This window comes from Rutidosis leptorrhynchoides, chromosome 4 (genome assembly GCF_046630445.1).
Source record: "Rutidosis leptorrhynchoides isolate AG116_Rl617_1_P2 chromosome 4, CSIRO_AGI_Rlap_v1, whole genome shotgun sequence".
Taxonomy (NCBI): domain Eukaryota; kingdom Viridiplantae; phylum Streptophyta; class Magnoliopsida; order Asterales; family Asteraceae; genus Rutidosis; species Rutidosis leptorrhynchoides.
Genome location: NC_092336.1, coordinates 223,700,863 through 223,715,543, shown reverse-complemented (window position 1 = coordinate 223,715,543; position 14,681 = coordinate 223,700,863).

Sequence of the window (14,681 nt, the reverse complement as noted above, 5' to 3'; positions counted from 1 at the left end):
CTGTGGATGTCTACCATGGTATCGTACTGCGGCATTATTTCGCCTCTTCAAAACTTTCGCACCATGGTATACATTTAAACCTATAGTATCGCGGGGTTCTGGTTCTTCTACTAATAATCCCCCCCGACTTATATCCACACCGAGATATTCACCAATCAAAGTAATAAAAATACCACCTCCTATTATGCTATGTGGTCGCATCCCCCGAACCATAGCTGATAAATAATAACCCACACAATATGGTATACTTACAGCGCTTTGTGGGTCTCGAATACACATATGGACAAGAATATAATGATAATAAAAGTTCTCGTCCCTCCCTCGGGTAAAGCAATTTCGGTTCAAAGACCTAGTCTTCAACTTACGACGAATTTTAAAAATCATATTCTTAACTTAATGAGATAAAGTAAATTTTTGTTTTTAAATTCACACAACTTAAATATAAAATTCAAAATTAATATTAAAAATTCACACCAAACTTAAAATTTGAAATGCATAAAATTAAAAATTTATATTTTAAAAATTAAAAATTCACACCAAACTTAATTTAAAAAATCAAATAATTATAATTTTAAAAATATTGTTTTTACAAAGTTTACAATATTAATTTAAGATTTAAATATTAATTTTAAAAACATGGTAAAAATAAATTTAAAAATCTTTTTGTCTTTTTATCCCACTTTAATCAATCAAATATTATCAAAAATATGCGCCCCTCTTTTCGGTAAAGTAATTTCGGTTCCAAGACCTAATTTAACTCATGACGAATTTTTGAAATATTTTGGGTTGATTGTTTAAAGATATTTATACCTTAAGAATAAACGTTAAATTTCGCAGTGATGTAATAAATTTTTGAATGATATCAATAATTTCGGTCGCCAAACCTAATTTTATTCAATACCAATTCAATACTTTTTAGCGAACAAATTAGCGTTTATTATCAAAAGGTTAAAAATAAAAAATAAAAATAAAAACTGTACAGACATACCTGTGAAATAGATTTTTTAGTTATATGATCTATCCCATTCATAAGATAGTCGGTTTAATTGATTTTCCATGGCTACATAGGCGTAACCTCGAGCATTCAGTGTCTTTTCTTCTAAACATATGAACGGTCCGTCTCTGCATAAAGTAACAAATTCGGTATTTGAATAGGTTTGATTATTTGAACATTTACCTCCATGTGACCATTTTCCGCATTTGTGACATCGTTCTATGTGTCGTGCTCTTCTTTTCGCTGCGGATTTTGATTTTCCTTTACCAAATTGTAACTTATTATCTTCGCATCTGGATTCTTTTCTAACTCCGTCCATTCTTTCTCTGATTACTGATACTATTTCACTCGGTAGTATGTCATTATTACGTTTAGTGATCAAAGCGTGTAGCATTAGACCATGGTTTAGTTCACAGGCAGTCTTCATTTCGTAAAAACCTAAAAAAAATAAAAATTCAGAATGGGGGGAGAAGACTAGTTCTTTAGGGTCTGCTAGGGAAAGACCATTCGGGTTCCATTTTCGAGAACTACACGAAAACAGACAATTTAACTCTAACAGAAATACATATTATCCTTTAAAGACTTGATTCTCCCCACACTTAGTTAGCTGTGGTGTCGAAATTGTGATTAACTTCGTTGTCGACTTCCATCGGACCATGTATGTAATGTTTAACTCTGTGACCATTAACTTTAAATTCAATCCCATTTGAATTTATCAATTCTATCGTTCCGTATGGGAAAACTCTTTTGACTATGAATGGTCCAGACCATCTTGATTTCAATTTTCCAGGAAATAGCTTGAATCGTGAATTGAAAAGAAGAACTCTGTCTCCTTCTTTAAATTCTTTTGAACTTCTGATTCTTTTATCATGCCATTTCTTCGTTCTTTCCTTATAGATTAACGAATTTTCGTATGCTTTATGTCTTAATTCTTCTAATTCGTTTAGTTGACTTAATCGTAGACGTCCGGCTTCATGTAAATCAAGATTACATGTCTTCAAAGCCCAAAATGCTTTGTGTTCAATTTCTACTGGAAGATGACATGCTTTTCCATAAACAAGTCTAAAAGGTGTGGTTCCAATTGGAGTTTTGTAGGCTGTTCTAAAAGCCCAGAGTGCATCCTCCAATTTAATGGACCATTCCTTCGGATTTGATCCTACGGTTTTCTCTAGAATACGTTTTAAAGCTCGGTTGGTATTTTCAACTTGTCCACTTGTTTGTGGATGATATGCGGTGGAGATTTTATGAGTTACTCCATATCTTTTAAGAACTTTCTCAAGTTGATTATTACAGAAATGAGTACCCCGATCACTTATTAAAGCTTTCGGTGTTCCAAACCTTGCAAAAAGACGTTTTAAAAAGTTGACTACAACTCGTGCATCGTTAGTTGGGAGAGCTTGTGCTTCCGCCCATTTAGATACATAATCAATGGCTACGAGTATATATAGATTATTATGAGATTTTGGAAATGGACCCATAAAGTCAATACCCCAAATGTCAAATACTTCACATACTTGGATGACATTTTGTGGCATTTCATCACGTTGACTTATTTTTCCGGCCCTTTGACATGCATCACAGGATTTGCAAAGAAGGTGTGCGTCTTTGTAAATTGTAGGCCAATAGAATCCAGCTTCATAAACTTTTCTTGCTGTTAGTTGAGGCCCATAATGCCCTCCTGTTGGTCCTGTGTGACAATGGTTTAAAATTTTACTAGCTTCATCTCCAAATACACATCGGCGTATTATTCCATCGGGACAACTTTTAAACAGATGTGGATCTTCCCAGAAATAGTGTTTTATATCACTGAAGAATTTCTTTCGTTTTTGGTACGATAATTCTTTTTCAAGGAATCCACAAACTAAGTAGTTTGCATAGTCTGCAAACCATGGGATTTCTTTATAATCTATCTTCAATAGATATTCATCAGGAAAGTTGTCTTGTATGGCCGATTCATTCAGAACTTCTAACTCGGGATTTTCAAGACGAGAAAGATGATCAGCGGCGAGATTTTCTGCTCCTCTTTTATCTCGGATTTCAATATCAAACTCTTGTAAGAGTAAGATCCAACGGATTAATCTTGGTTTAGCATCTTGTTTTGAAAATAGGTATCTAAGAGCAGAATGGTCGGTATAGACCACCGGTTTTACTAGAACGAGATATGATCGAAATTTGTCAAAAGCAAAGACAATAGCAAGGAGTTCTTTTTCAGTAGTTGTATAGTTCGTTTGTGCTCCTTGTAACGTCTTACTAGCATAATATATAGGTTGAAATCATTTTTCAATCCTTTGTCCTAAAACGGCTCCAATTGCAAAATCACTTGCATCGCACATTAGTTCAAATGGTAGATTCCAATTTGGTGTTATCATGATCGGTGCATTAGTGAGTTTTTCTTTAAGAATATTAAAAGATTTGATACATTCATCTGAAAAGATGAATGGCGCATCCTTTTCTAGGAGTTTATTCATAGGAGTGGCAATTTTAGAAAAATCTTTTATGAAACGTCGGTAAAAACCGGCATGCCCTAGAAAGCTCCTAACTCCTCTAACATTGGTGGGATGTGGAAGTTTAGCAATTACATCTACTTTAGCTCTATCCACTTCAATTCCTCCTTTTGAAATTTTATGTCCAAGAACGATGCCTTCTTTAACCATGAAATGGCATTTCTCCCAATTAAGTACTAGATTTGATTTTTCGCATCTAATTAGCATTCGTTCCAGATTAACTAGAAATGATTTAAATGTATCACCGAAGACTGAAAAGTCATCCATGAATACTTCCATGCATTCTTCTATCATGTCGTGAAAAATCGCCATCATACACCTTTGAAAGGTTGCAGGGGCGTTACAAAGTCCAAATGGCATGCGTTTGTAAGCAAAAGTACCATAAGGGCAAGTGAATGTGGTTTTTTCTTGATCTTCGGGTGCTATTGGAATTTGAAAATATCCGGAAAATCCATCTAGAAAACAATAGTAACTATTTCCGGCTAATCTTTCCAACATTTGATCTATGAAAGGTAAGGGAAAGTGATCTTTTCTGGTGGCGTCATTTAATTTTCTATAATCAATACATACACGCTATCCTGTTACAGTCCTAGTAGGAATAAGCTCATTTTTCTCATTTGTAATGACAGTCATGCCACCCTTCTTAGGCACGCATTGAACTGGGCTTACCCATGGACTATCAGAAATTGGATATATCAAACCTGCATCTAGCAGTTTAATAATCTCTTTCTTAACTACATCTTGCATATTAGGATTTAGTCTTCGTTGGCGTTGCACATACGTTTTATGACCTTCTTCCATAAGGATTTTATGTGTGCAATACGAAGGACTTATTCCTTTAATATCACGAATCTTCCATGCAATGGCTGGTTTATGAGCTTTCAACACAGAAATGAGTTGTGATTTCTCATTTTCAGTAAGAGAAGACGATATTATTACAGGTAATTCAGATTCACCATGTAAATAAGCGTATTCCAAATGGTTTGGAAGTGGCTTTAACTCTAATTTCGGAGGTTCTTCTATCGATGATTTATATCGATATCTGTCTTCTTCTTTTAGCATTTGAATTTCTTCTGTTGTTGGTTCATATCCATTAGCTATAAGTGTAGCTAACATTTCAGCTTCATCAATTGGTTCATTACCTTCTCCTAAAGAACATTCTCCTGTTCCTTGTAATTCTGGAAATTCTTCTAATAATTCTGCATGTGCATCTATAGTTTGAATATAATAACATGTATCATCTGCAGATTGTGGTTATTGCATTGCTCTATCAACTGAAAAGGTAACACTCTCATCCTCTATACTTAGGGTCAGTTTCTTACCGAACACGCCTATCATTGCTTTAGCCGTGTTTAAGAATGGTCTTCCTAATATGAGAGGAACTTGAGAATCTTCTTCCATGTCCAGAACAACAAAATCTACTGGAAATACTAAAGTACCAACTTTAACTAGCATGTTCTCCATTATCCCTCTAGGATATTTTATTGATCTATCGGCTAGTTGTATGCTTATTCTGGTTGGTTTCAATTCTCCAAGGTCTAGTTTAGCGTATAGTGAATACGGCATTAGATTTATACTAGCACCTAAGTCTGCCAATGCTTCTATTGAACTAAGACTACCCAGAAAACATGGAATTGTGAAACTTCCTGGATCAGATAATTTTTCTGGTATCTTATTCAACAGCACTGCTGAACAATTAGCATTCATAGTAACAGCCGAGAGTTCTTCCATTTTCTTTCTATTTGAGATTAGATCTTTCAAGAATTTAGCATATCTTGGCATTCCTGAAATCACATCAATGAAAGGAAGATTTACATTTATATGTTTAAACATATCCAAGAATTTGGATTGCTCGGCTTCAAGTTTTTCTTTCTTCATTTTACTCGGGTAAGGAAGTGGTGGTTGGTATGGTTTAACATAAGGTTTATCCTTAACTGTGTTATCTTCATTAACCTTTTCAACTACCGGTTCTTTTTCCTTATCTTGATCAGGTTGTGGTTCTTGTGGAGTAGGAATAGTTTCATCAGAAGTTACAGGTATTTCCGGTGGTTTAAGTGTTGTACCACTTCTTGTGGTAATGGCTTTAGCTGTTTCATTCCGGGGGTTAGCATTTGTATCACTAGGTAGACTTCCCGGTTTTCTTTCACCTATTAACCTTGCTAGGTTACTTACTTCTTGTTTCAGATTTTGAATAGAAGCTTGTTGATTTCTAAATGCTTGAGCATTTTGTTCATTGGTTTGTTTTTGAGATGTGAAAAACTGCGTTTGAGTTTCAACTAGCTTCGTCATCATATCTTCTAAATTCGGCTTTTTATCATCGGTTTGTTGTGGTGGTTTGTTTTGAAAATTAGGTCTTTGCTGATTATAAGTATTATTGGATACTTGTTGATTGCTAGGACCTTGTTGGTTGTTGTATGGAATATTTCGGTTATAATTCTGGTTTTGATTGTAAATCGGTCTTGGCGGTTGATAATTATTCTGATAATTATTTCCAGGCCTTTGGTTTATGTATGAAATATTCTCTCTTTGTTCCATTGTTAATTCAATACTGAGACAATCTTTTGTTAAATGTGGTCCTCTACACTGCTCACAACTAATTCGTATTGAGTGAATATCCTTAGTCATCTTTTCCATTCGTCTCTCCACAGCATCTATCTTTGCGGAAATGGAATCTAAGTCATGACTAGAATCGGCTCTAGCTGCTTTAGATGATCTAATGATATCTTTTTCTTGGTGCCACTCATGTGAGTGGGAAGCAGTGTTATCAATAATTTTGTAAGCATCAGTTTCGGTTTTCTTCATAATAGAACCACCAGCTGCTATATCTATGTCTTTTCTTGTAGTGATATCGCATCCTTGGTAGAATATTTGTACTATTTGACAGGTGTCTAAACCATGTTGCGGACATCCTCTTAATAACTTTCCATATCTTGTCCACGCCTCATATAGAGTTTCATTTGGCTTCTGTGTGAACGTAACAATTTCTGCTTGAAGTCTTACAGCTTTAGATGCAGGAAAGAATTGTTTAAGAAATTTGTCAACTAAAACGTCCCATGTATCGATCGCCCCTTCAGGTAACGATTCCAACCAATCTTTGGCTTCTCCCTTTAAAGTCTAGGGAAATAACATGAGATATATCTGTTCATCCTCCACTTCTCGGATTTTAAATAGTGTGCAGATCCTATTAAAGGTACGTAGATGTTCATTTGGATCTTCCTTCGGCGCACCACTAAATTGGCATTGATTAGTCACCATGTGTAGAATTTGTCCTTTGATTTCATAATCTGGCGCATTAATGTCTGGATGAGTAATTGCGTGACCTTGGCCAGTGCGTTTAGCTCTCATTCGGTCTTCCATACTTAAAGGTTCCAGATTCTCCATAATTGAATTTGTTGAATCGATATCACTAGATGATTCTGATTTAATGGTTCGTTCCTCAACAATCTCTGTTTGAATGATTGGTGGTTCCGGAGGAAGGTTTAATGGTTCAGGATCTATGAACCGTTCCTGAATATTTTCCGGATTCTCAATTGTGAGGTCGGGTTCAAAAAATGGATTATCGGAAATTTGAACTGAAGTACTTGGTCGACTGGATGACGATTCTAAAGAAAAATCAACGGCGGTTATATTTGCTAAATGTCTTGATCTAGTTACAGGTGGTGAACGTACAAAAGGTGATGAACGTCTTGCTCGGTGCATTCACTGAATATCCTATTAGTTTTTTTTAAAAAGGAAAGAAAAATTATAATAAGTTATCCAATCAATATACTTTTCTGATTTTGCCCACGTTTCGAATAGCCAAAAGATGCAGCAGAGGGGCAGGATTCGTTTGGTCTCAATATAATTGAGGACTGTTTGGCTCCAATAACCCGGTCCACGTACAAATCCAACTATTACTACGAACCAGAAAATTTTGATGTCTATTAATTTAACCACTTAAAATAATTTTTCGTAATTTTAAGAAATTTTAGATAAGAAGTAGAAAAAAAATCTATGTCCTAAAACTAGAATAGCGAGAAATAAGAAAGAAAAAGAGTTCGTCGCAAAAGGTCGAAAAACAAAAATGGTTGAAAAAAATAAAAGGTGACGGAAAAATAAAAGAAACTTATAAAACTTAAAAATACTAACCTAACCTTATTACTACAACTAACTTAAAATTATAATCGCAAATTGAGATTACTAATTGGAATGATAATTGATACATAGTAAAAGGTCGTCTAAAAATATTAAAGCTTACAAGAAAAACTAAATCCCAAATAAAAGAAACTAAAACTTAAAAAGGCGTCGCAAAATTTTAAAGTACCTAAATCTTAGTCTAAAGAAAAAGCACTTAAGGAATTCTACGGCAAAGCCTAAAAATCTAGGAGTAAAAATGACTATAGCAAAAACTAAGTTTAAAACTAAATATGAGCTAAAAATACAAAAGTTATGCTACAGCGATTAAAAAGGGACAAAATATAAAAATATATAAAAAGTTATAAAAAGTACAATTTTTATAAAAATATTATTTTTATATTATTTATTTAATAAAACTATTAATTTTACAATTTAATTAAACTAATTAATACTAAATAAAACAAATTAAATAAAAAGTAAATGTTAAAGTAAAATTAATTATAATAATAATAATAATTAGGGTAAAATAATAATAATTAATTAATTAATACCCGTAATTAATGCTGAATTAGGGTTTTTTGTCGCCTGTCAGAAAGGCTCCGCGAGTTGCGGTAATTAAAACTTCAAACCCCGCGACTCGCGGGGTTCCAAAATTCAGATGACAGCTTATTTCTTCAACGCGTTTTTCTTTATTTATTTATTTATTTTATTTTTTGTTTTTAATTTTTTTCTATAAATAAAAGATATTTAATAAAATTTATATTATTATAAACTAAAATAAAGATAAAGAAACTTATAAAACTTAAATATTAAAAAAAATACTAAAAAATACTTATATTTTTATTTTTCTTTTTATATTTTCGAATATTTAAAACGTATTTTTACAAAAGCAAATTTTAATAAAAGTAAACAAAAAATCTTTTTTTTTTTTTTATATTAGCGTTGCGCTTCCGGCGTTTATGTTAAGTCCCCGGCAGCGGCGCCAAAAAATACTTGATGTTAAAGCTAAGGTATACGAAATAGTTTATATTTTACTAGGAAATACTATTAAATACGATACAATTTTACACAAGATATTTATTTATTTATAGAATGGATATACTTAAACCTTGCTACAACACTTATAGGCAGTGTACCTAATCGTACAGTAGTGTAGTTTTTAGTAAGTCCGGTTCGTTCCACAGGGAAATCTTTAAACAAAGCTCAACACTATATTAGTTACTTTTATAAAAATACAAATATATATATATAAGTAATATTATTATTATAAAGGGGGGTTTTTACCGTTTAATGACCGTATTGTCGATTTTAAAACTTTAGTCGCAGTTAAAACCTAATGTAAAATATTAAATAAATAAAAGACTTAATTTAAAGCGTAAAGTAAATAACGATAATGAAATTGCGAATAATAAAAGTGCGATAAAATAAACTTGCGATAATTAAAAAGTACGATAATTAAAAGTGCGATTAAATAACAATAAATAAAAGTGCGATAATTAGAAGTGCAATTAAATATAAAATAAAGGAAATTAAATATGAAATAAAAGAATTATGCTTATTTAAACTTCCGTAATCATGATGTTTGACGTGTTGATTTTAGTTTTATGCCCATGGGTTAATTGTCCTTTGTCCTGGATTATTTAATATGTCCGTCTGGTTTTTGTCCATAACAGTCCATCAGTCATAAATATAAAGTGCGAGTGTCCTCGTCAAATTATTATTATACCCGAAGTTAAATATTCCAACTAATTGGGGATTCGAATTGTAACAAGGTTTTAATACTTTGTTTAATGAATACACCAGGTTATCGACTGCGTGTAAACCAAGGTTTTACTACTTTGTTAACAATTACACCAATTACCCTTGAATGTAATTTCACCCCTGTTTTAATTATTCTAGTGGCTATTAATCCATTCCCGTGTCCGGTTAAATGAACGATTATTCGTACATATAAATACCCCGCCCATCGTGTCCGATCGAGTGTATATGGTAATTTATAGGGACGCCCAATTGTAAATCTTTATATTAACATTAACAAACTTTCATTTAGTTAAACAAATATAAAGCCCATTAATAGCCCATAGTCTAATTTCCACAAGTGTCGTTCTTTTGTCCAAACCCCAATTATGGTACAAAGCCCAATTACCCAATTTTAGTAATTAGCCCAACATCATGATTACTTCGTTTTAAATAAGCATAATAATAACTTAGCTACGAGACATTAATATAAAAAGGTTGAACATAACTTACAATGATTAAAAATAGCGTAGCGTTACACGGACAGAATTTCGACTTACACTCTTACAACATTCGCTAACATACCCTTATTATTAGAATTATAATTAAAATTAAAATATAAATTATAAATATAAATATAAATTTTACGTATGAATGAGGAAGAAAAAGATGATCGTTTTTGATCAGAATTCGGTTGGCTTTATAGGCAGTTTTCAAATTTGGGGCTCCGCGACTCGCGGTAAAATCCTCTTCAAACTCCGCGAGTCGTGGAGAATGAATTTACAGCTCAGTCCTTGGAGTCTTTCTCTGCCGACGGACACGATCAGTGCACCACACAACTCAAACACTGCGAAAAATAACAGCGAAAATAGCTGCGAAAAACCCGAAAAACACCCCCAAAAATCCCAATTTTTAACCGTTAATCACCAAATCTTTTGCTAAAATCATGTTGAGAAGGATGCTATCTAAGAATTACTCAAGAAAAACGGTAAATTTCTACACCTAAACACCATTTAATCCGAAATTTGATGTTCTTGAGCAATTTTTTTTCCCAATTTGATTTTGATGCTTTTTAGTGTAATTATGCTTAAATTGTTTATGTATTATGCTTGTATAACCTAGATTGATGTTGTTTAACATGATTAGAAGCCTTAAACTTCAAATTTTGAATAATCTAGGGTTTGTGTTCTTGAGCAAATTTGGGGCTTTTTGATATAAACAGGTTATGGCCGATTTTTGTCATGAATTGTTGCTAAATTGAGTAGTGTAACATGTCTAGGTAGTTAAATGATCCAAACTTTGAGCCTAAACATGATTTTGAGAATTAAAGTGGACTTTTTCAAGTCTAAAATTCATGAACTTGATTTTTGAAAGATAATGCCATTTGAGACTTGTTTAATTGCTAGTAATGATTATTTTGACATGTTATTTGAGTTGAATGCTTATGAACTTGGCGAACATTTTCGTATATGCTTATTTGAAAAAGTGTAGATTTGATAAAAATGTGAAAATGAGCTTAAGTTTGATATAAATTGATAATGTCATTGTAATTATTTTGATTGATGATTTTGCTGACACTAATGCATATATGGATGCACAAAAATTGTGTTTGATGTGTTTTGCAGAATGAAAGGGGTGAATCTTCATCCCAAGCCCGCAATGCTCCTGCTGAGAATTTGGAACAACAGGAGGTGGATAACTACTACAAGCAGGATATACCTCATCCAGTCATGACCTTTTCCGATATGCACTTGGAAGAGTTGCACCCGAACCTGAGATTTGACAGACTTTAGATAGATTATCCAAAATATCAACGGGGTTTGCATACTCTTCATTCTAAGGTTGTTGAGGTACCGAGGGTCATAGAATGGGGACCCTTAGAAGCTGTAGAATTGGCCGGGCCAATTAGGGAATTACTTGTACAGAGGTATGGTAATTCTTCTTTTAATGACTGGATATGTTTATTCACCATACGTAGACCTGTATATAAAGTATGGTGTGAAGAATTGTTATGTAGTATAGAGTTGAATGATCGGGTAGCTAGTTTAACCGATTGTTCTTTTATTAGATTTTTGTTAGGCGGTTCGATGCGCCACATGTCTTTACTGGACATGGCTCAGGCTTTACGTATATATACGCCTGAGGAGTTAGCGTCTGCCGATTGTAGAGGATTGATACTAAACGGTAGAAAGATAGATGAAAATTTTGATACACACGGTGTGTGGAGTCAAATGACAAGCCATCACCGTTTCAAAGGGGGAAATTACTCTTATTTGGATATAGATAGAGCCGAATTAAGAGTGATACATAGGTTTTTAGCTAATTCGATTACACAAAGGGGTAAGAACAAAGAAAAAGTAAATGAACAGGATTTGTTTTACCATATGTGTATTCGAGACCCACAAAGCGCTGTAAGTATACCATATTGTGTGGGTTATTATTTATCAGCTATGGTTCGGGGGATGCGACCACATAGCATAATAGGAGGTGGTATTTTTATTACTTTGATTGGTGAATATCTCGGTGTGGATATAAGTCGGGGGGGATTATTACTAGAAGAGCCGGAACCCCGCGATACTATAGGTTTAAATGTATACCATGGTGCGAAAGTTTTGAAGAGGCGAAATAACGCCGCAGTACGATACCATGGTAGACATCCACAGGTGGAGAGAAACCAACAACAAGGTAATGTAGGAGGGGGGAATGAGATGCAAGAAATGCATAGGTTTATAGCTTCTCAGGAATACGAAAATGCTAGACAGAGAGCATTTGAAGATTGGCAAGTTCATCAGAACCAAATCATAGCTCATTGCCAACATATAGGTAGAAACTATATTCCTACACCGAAACCCATCTTCCCTCCTTGGTCTATAGAGATGCAGCCACCGTATCCTACGTATGACCCTGCCGAAGCATTCTATAGCACCTATGGTTATGCCTGGAACCCCTATTGGTACCAATATCATCCTTAGTTTACTTATTATTTTTTTTATTTTGTAATTTGTAATTATTGATACGTTTAATACTTTTGTTAATATTGTAATCATTTTTATAATTATCTAACTTTTATTCTTAGATTTTAATAATTTTTGAATGTGGGGTAATATACCAAACTTCAAAAATATGTATATATGTTTGCAGTTTATCTTATGTACACAACAGGGTAAAACAACGCATTTTCAAAGACTGGCATTAAGTTCAGCAAAAGCAACTAATTTTGACGACAAGATGCAAAATATATGTGAAATAACAACAAGACGGAATGAACAAATGATGTGCACCATTTATCATTCAGCAAACAAACGCCAATATAATTGGAAACTTTGGTAAAAATTTAATCATTTTCACACAAATCACCCTCAATAATTTAAATTGTTACTGATTTCTTGCAAATGAGGGCATTGCAAGATCTTAAGTGTGGGAAGGGGTTAAATTCTTTCGGATTTTAAAAATTTTTACTTTATACACTTGGTTACCATTAAAAATACTAGTAAAGCAGTAGTTGTATTAGAATCTAGTGCTCTCTGATAAAAAAGAACAGCCCTAGTCTTATATACTGACTACCCAATTCTAGTAAAATTTTTCAAAATTTTCAATTAAATGAATTCAAAATCATGTTTATACATATTTATGAACGATAAAACTAGGTTTTAACACCGAAATTATTGTTACCTCGGAAAGGACATAAATTGAGAAACAAACTAAAATGTTAAAATTCATTTAAAATGGAATAGAGGACGATAAAAAGGAAAATAAAAGATAAGTGTGGGAAAATTTACCAAGTTATCTTAAACATATGTCACATATATCTGTAACAAATAACTGAAAATACTTTTGCTTTGGACTAAACTAAACTGTTTTACCCAATGAAAGAAAAGAAAAGATGGATCTACACGATGAATCAATTCCATCATTAAAAGGAAGTAAAGTCTTCCGAAAAAGAAACGCGCTTCTTGATTTAGGTCATGAAGTTGTCGTCCAGACCAGCTGTAGGTTGACGAAAAATCTAGAAAAGTCATCACTAAAATCAGCAGGAAATCCACAGACCTCAGCATTAAACAGGGTCGCCAAGTGGTCAGATTTATCCTAACCATGAGAAGGATTTATCTCGTACAATGGGGGGCACCATGCAAATTAGCTGGATAAGACTAATGAATCAGATCCCCAGAAAGGATAATCTCCTTAAAGATTAAAAATCAGCTTTTAAGACTAATATTACTCAATCCTAGAGATTGACTTTAAAGATTGAGAATTACAAACTCATGGAATTCAATGATATCTAAACTCGAGCTTAAACGAGAAAATATTTTGATCAAAATTACAAACCGATTTGTTTTCTGAAAACCCTATTTTCAATGCGTTCATTACCATTGAACGTAAAATCCTAGGAATTCACCTGGAATTCATTAGGTCACCTGAACTAAATCGGGTGTCAATCGTAAGAACGGTGGTTGCATAGTGGTCAAAGACAGGACCTTGTGCCATACCGTAAAATTATAAGGGTGAGCTTTACTATTGCTCCTACCAAGGATAGTAATTGCGTCCGACACGTTATAGACCATCATTAAAAGCATGTCAGGGGACATTGCCTTAACAGTTGCTTGTTCAACGCTTTCCTTTACAACCGGACGGTAGTTTACCGAAAGGTAATATACGGGACAAGTAAACTGGACGTGTTGCTTTCCAAATACAAGGTTAGCAAGTGGGTGACACAAAACCGCAAGTTTTGAGCTAAAATTTTCAAATCTGAAACCCACCAAACCCACAAAAATATTTTGCAAACACCGGTAAAGGGTTATCCCGGAAAACTTATCTAGGGTAAAAACTAGATTTAATTTTCAAAAGATCAAATGTTTTCATAAAGATCCAATTTCCTTAATGGATCTAAATTTTTATAGTCATGTGGGACTGTAAACCATATCGTTACTACCATTGTTTATATCGCCGTATAGAAATCACTGATGTACAAAGTGTGAAGAATAAAGAAGTGATTCTAGTATTTCAAGACGATATTGCTTGAGGACAAGCAACGCTCAAGTGTGGGAATATTTGATAATGCTAAAAACGAACATATATTTCATAGCATTATTCCTCAAGAAAGACAAGTTTTTAGTTGCAATTGTTCTATTTACAAGTGATATTCGTTTAAATAATAAAAGGTGAAGACAAAAGACAGATTCGACGAATTGAAGACGCAAACGACCAAAAAGCTCAAAAGAACAAAAGACAATCAAAGAGGTTCCAATTATTGATAAGAAACGTCTCGAAATTACAAGAGTACAAGATTAAAAACGTAAAGTACAAGATATTAAATTGTACGCAAGGACGTT